General features: G+C 37.9%; 1 pseudogene; it reads right to left on the bottom strand.

Moving 5' to 3' along the window:
- Positions 1 to 2411: 2411 nt before the first annotated feature.
- Positions 2412 to 5427, bottom strand: LOC103548363 (metalloendopeptidase OMA1, mitochondrial pseudogene; annotated as a pseudogene).
- Positions 5428 to 5629: the final 202 nt, after the last annotated feature.

The raw sequence follows: 5629 nt of genomic DNA on the forward strand, positions 1-5629 counted from the left end.
TCCCCAAGGCAAGGATTCGACAGTGTTTATTAATTTAACAATCTTCTGAATCAGTATGATTCACTTACGGTTGTATTTTATTTGCCTATTTTATTTACATGAGCACCATAAGAGTGGCTGATTCATACATAAAGAGCTTCTTAGTGTGTGGTTAAAAACATAGTCCTAAATTATACTAAGACTCAAAAGAAGAGTCTTTTTTGGAGATTTTGTATACCCTTGGGGGTTACAAGTCTGACCTTTGTGTGACAGAAATATTTATTGTGTTTATCACCTTCCTTATAGATATCAAGAACCAACAATTATCCAATTTACTTCTCCAAGCTTAGCCTGACATATCCATAACTGCAGGGATATCCTTTTCCATTCTGAGATCTCTCAGCTTGTCCCTGTTCCAAGCCTGCCAGAAAGAGACATTATTTAGTTTTCTGCAAAGTTGAGATTCCTTTAGTTGTAGACCAGATAACAGGCCATTTACCATGGAGTACTGTTTCGGTATCAATTCCCACTTCTAAATTATCTGTATTATCCAAAACTTCTAAAATAAAGGATAATAAATAAAATAAAGGTTTCTTCTGCACATAGGAAAAAAAATATATGAAAAAATAAAGAAAAGATCAAGAGAATGAGAAGACAAACCACAGTCTGGGAGAAAATATTTCCAAAAGACATATCTGATAGAGGTTATTATCCAAAATCTACAAAGAACTCTGAAAACTCAATAATAAGAAAATGAACAACTCTATTAAAGAATGGTAAAAGATTTGAAGAATCTAAATTCTAAAGATATACAGACAGCAAGTAAGCACACGAAAAGACGCTTCACATCATGTGTCATCAGGGAATCTCAAATTAAAATAATAGGATACTACACACCCATTAGGATGGCCTAAATCCAGAACACTGACAACACCAGGTGCTGGAGAGGATGTGGTGCAACATGGACTGTCTTTCATTGCTGGTGGGAATGCAACATGGTACAGCCACTTTGGAAAACAGCTTGGTAGTTTCTTACAAAATTAAACATACTTTTAAATGATACTATTCAGCAATTTCCCTCCTTCGTATTTACTCAAATGAGTTGAAAACTTATGACTACACATAAATCTGCACACAAATGTTTATAGTAGTTTTATTCATAATTGTCATACTGTAGAAGCAATCATGATGTCCTTCAGTAGGTGAATGGATAAATAAACTGTGGTACGTCCAGACAATGGAATACTATTTAGCATTAAAAAGAAGCGAGCTATCAAGCCATGGAAAGACATAGAGGAAACTTAAATTCATATTACTAAGTAAAAGAAGCCAATCTGAAATGGCTATTCCAGAAAAAGCAAAAGTAGGGAGACAGTAAAAAGATTAGTGGTTGCCAGGGGTTAAGGCAGGGAAGGAGGGATGAATACAGAGAGCACAGAGGGTTTTTTGGACATTGAAACTATTCTATAAAATACTATAACGGTAGATACACATCATTATACATTTGTCAAAACACATAGAATGTACAACACCAAGAGTGCATCCTAATGTAAACTGTGGACTCAGGATGATAATGATGCATAGGCTCATTGATTGCAACAAATATAGTTCTCCAGTACGGGATGTTGATGGTGGGCAGGCAGTGAGTGTGTGGGGGCAGGGGTATATGGGAACACTGTCTGTACCTTCCACTCAATTTTGTTGTGAATGTAAAACCGCTCTAAAATTAAGGTCTAATGACAAAATTAACACAACAAAATAAAGAAAAGGTGTAGGAATAGTGCTTTTTTTCTCCCTCTCTGGGCACAGCATTTGGGAGAGAATAGCTGCCATCCATTGAAAAGTAATACCAAAGGAATTTGGCAAACAAGAGACATAAGGAAAAACAGGTTCTAGCAAGAACTTCAATTAAATGATGACTATGGTCTCTTCAAGTGTATGTTTTCACTGAGGTGAACTGATAATTGATTCAAAGACATATTTAAGTGTTTTCTTAAATATCAAGCCAATATGCCAAGGTGTCTTCTGCTCTTCCTCCATTCTCATGCCAGGTATGTAGCATATACCAAATGGAGGCTACACACTGAGCTGCTTGAGTTTTCACAGCCACTGAGTAACAGGCTTCCTGCAAGGGTGGATTACTTTCTGGCTCACTTTTCCCCACAGGCTTAGAGTAATGACTTGCACACAATAGGGGTGCAATTGTGATTGTTTAAATGTCTAATATAAATTTATTCTGTGACGTCTTCCTCATTGAAGATATTTTAAGATAGATTAAAATGCTTTAATGTTTCATGAAAAATAAGTACCTAGTAGAAGAATTTAGGTAATACCTGTAACATACACGACTTGACCCTGAATATCCATTTTTGTTTTTATTTCAAACGTCATTTTTTAAAATAACATAAAAATGATAAACATTTCTGCATCCTTCATATATCCCACATCCCATAAATTTTAATCCAACTGCCAGTTCTTTTCTCAACTATATATGTTAATGGTATTTGTTCCTGTTTTTGAATGGGAAGAGTATCCATTTTCTGTTTCCTAACGGTGATAGTTAGGTCTTCTTTCTTTAATTCTTCAAGAAAATGTTACATACTGAGTTTGAAGAGTAATCAAGGGTTTGGTCCAGAAAGAGGTGGGCAATTACAGATCTCTCTGATTTTGAGAGCCTGAGGTGTGAGTCTATTCAAATGCTCAGCTCAATTTCCAGGAGAAGGCTGTGTCAATAGCCATTCCAGCGATGTGAGATGACCATGGAGGCTATCCGCAATTTCCACCCACTGCCGAAACACTGAACTGGCTCTGAGTCCACACAAGCCTTTGCAGCAAGCTTTAGTCCAAATTTGTTGGCTTCAGTCACCAAAGTTCTACTGTATGGTCTATCAAACACGTGGCTCCTGCAGTTTAGACTATAGCCACTGTCCCAAGAGTACCAAACTATCTTGAGGACAATTGCTCCAAATCATTGTGAGAAAAATCAGACCTAGGAAATCCAATAAATGAACCAAATTAGCCTTTTCTGCATCATGACCAAGGATTGCATGTGCTATTTCATGGCCAAAAGGAAGGAAAGTTGATGAATATCAGTTACACTATTTGAAAGTCCAGTGAAGATAAATATGTCCATTTGGAATCACAAACACATTTATATCTGGGGACTCAACCACATGGATAATCCAATTGATCTCAGAGATCCCTGGGATGTCTTTATTGCATTCTAGTAGATAATACCCACGCTTTAACAGGCATGGACCAGACATCTCTCTCAATTAGCGTATCATTTTTCAATTCCTCCATCCATGCTTCACATTCCAGTTTTGATAAAAGTCTATAATGTTCTTTTCCCTCAATAATAGTAGCTTGCTTCTTCCTGTGTTTGGACTCACTTACAGGTGAGTAAAATAAAACACTGCAAATAGCAATCCCAAACTACGCAAACCGAGGAATAGCTTCCATTTATTTTTCCCTATACTTTCTTTAAACAGTTCCTTCTCATTAGGAGGAAGTGCCTGCTACCATTTCCTTATGCTTCCACATACAATGATTGGAAGTAGTTTCTGCATTGGGGGCCGGCCCGGTAGTGCAGTGGTTAAGTTCGTACGTTCCGATTCTCGGCGGCCCGGGGTGCCGACGTGGCACCGCTTGGCAAAAGCCATGCTGTGGTAGGCGTCCCATGCATAAAGTGGAGGAAGATGGACATGGATGTTAGCTCAGGGCCAGTCTTCCTCAGCAAAAAGAGGAGGATTGGCGGCAGATGTTAGCTCAGGGCTAATCTTCCTCAAAAAAGAAAAGAAAGAAAGTAGTTTCTGCAATGGCTTAAGAGTTATCAACAAGAGAGGAACCAGAGCAAGCTGAAACCATGGACAAGTGTGGAGACTCCTGATGTCTCTTATGGGAAAGCAGTTTAGAGGACGCAATCCTGAAAAAGCAGAGACGACTGTAACTTCATTTATCATGAGCTTACTTGAGAAAGAGTCATGCCATCCAGTACGTTTTCAGGTAATCATCCAAATTTCCTCACTTTTGGTATTCTAGAGGTGTCCTCTTCTTTTATCATTGAAAGTCCTCTAGAAATGAAAGTTCCCAGGCAGAAAAGCCAACCTATCGCAATGATTTTCCCCCAGACCCTGATACTTACTTACTATATGGTTAATTTCTAATGATGACAGTCTGGTGCAGTTACAGCTAGTGTGTTACATTTCTCCAGTTGGTCAGTGAATTAAATTGGAAGAGAACGCAGTTTCTAGCAACAGACTGTAGTTTATAGCCTTTCTTTTGCTCGATTATCCTAGTGGTGACAAAAGTGAAGATGATTGCCCTGGGAAGTGATTGTGTTCATTTGTTTATTGCTTTTCTGAGTGAGTTAAGCCCTGCAATTGCCTTTATCTTTTCCTCCCCTACTATAAGCTTAGGGAGGAAAGGGATTATGGCTTGATTACCATTAAAACACCAGCACAGGCACAATATCTGCAAATAATAGATGCTCAGTCAATAGGTTGAAGGAAAGATTGCATGAACAAACAAAGCTGTTTCTTGAATGCCCATTAGAGCACTGTGGTATAATCAATTAGTCTTGAACTAGAAATCAAACACTTAGCTTCAAGGCACAATTCCATCCATTTTCATTATCTATCTTTTCATAAATCTTGAAAGTTCAGAGCATCAATTTCTCTATCTGGAAAACGAGCAGAAATCAATCTGACCTGACCTTCAAAGACTTGTGAGGTTCTATTAAGATGATGCAGATGAAAGAGCACTTTGAGTTTTGAGCTGCTATATAAATGTGTGATCAGACGTGGTGTGTCACCCTGACATTGACCAGGGAAATAATTTATAAACTGGGTGAGGAGTGTAACGAGGTGGAGAATGCTTAATTTGCTGGAATTCTCAAGGGAGTATCGTGTATAGTATGTTAGATATTTTATAACTACCTGAGGTAGTGAGTGACATTCCTTAACACTCCTACCCCGTGAAAGAGGCATGCTCCACTTTCAAATAATGCTGAGTGAAACTCTCTTCTAAGAAAGGGGTCTCCACTTAATTGCAGAATTTTTGAATATAGAATGGGACGTAAGTATGGGGCCAAAGGTGTATTTCTTGAGACACTGAGGATAAGTTTTTTCTAACAATTTTTCCTGGAAATTAATCAAAGAGACACATTTTTAAATCTTTAAATTAAGACTTTGAGATGAAGCTTGCTTACCAAAGACAAAAAATTAAAAGCCTTCCTGGTATGTATACTTATTGTAATCTGGCCTCATGTATAATCATGTCAGAATCATACTAAACTACATTGGACCTAAAGAAAATCTGGTCTGTGTTCCATAAAGTCAGAATATATTAATGTAGGTGGGACCAAGCTCAATCTTATCAGCTAAAAAGTTAATCTCACAGAGCAACGTGGGGACAGACCTGGAGCCAGATACCAGTATTCCACCTCATGGTGTACCAAATGTCTTACAAGTGATTAGACTTTAAGTATTGATTCAAAAGCATTGAACAGATCAGTTATTTGCATCAGTTTTTTCCATTCCCTCTCTCCAAAGAGATGGCCTGCATTCAAACTAGGCAGATGAAAACTGGTAACAGCTTGCTAATGGATGTCAGAATCTTAGCTCATTTTATTCAAGTATTCCTTCATTTA

The sequence above is a fragment of the Equus przewalskii genome, chromosome 8, assembly GCF_037783145.1.
Source record: "Equus przewalskii isolate Varuska chromosome 8, EquPr2, whole genome shotgun sequence".
In the NCBI taxonomy this organism is placed as follows: Eukaryota; Metazoa; Chordata; class Mammalia; order Perissodactyla; family Equidae; genus Equus; species Equus przewalskii.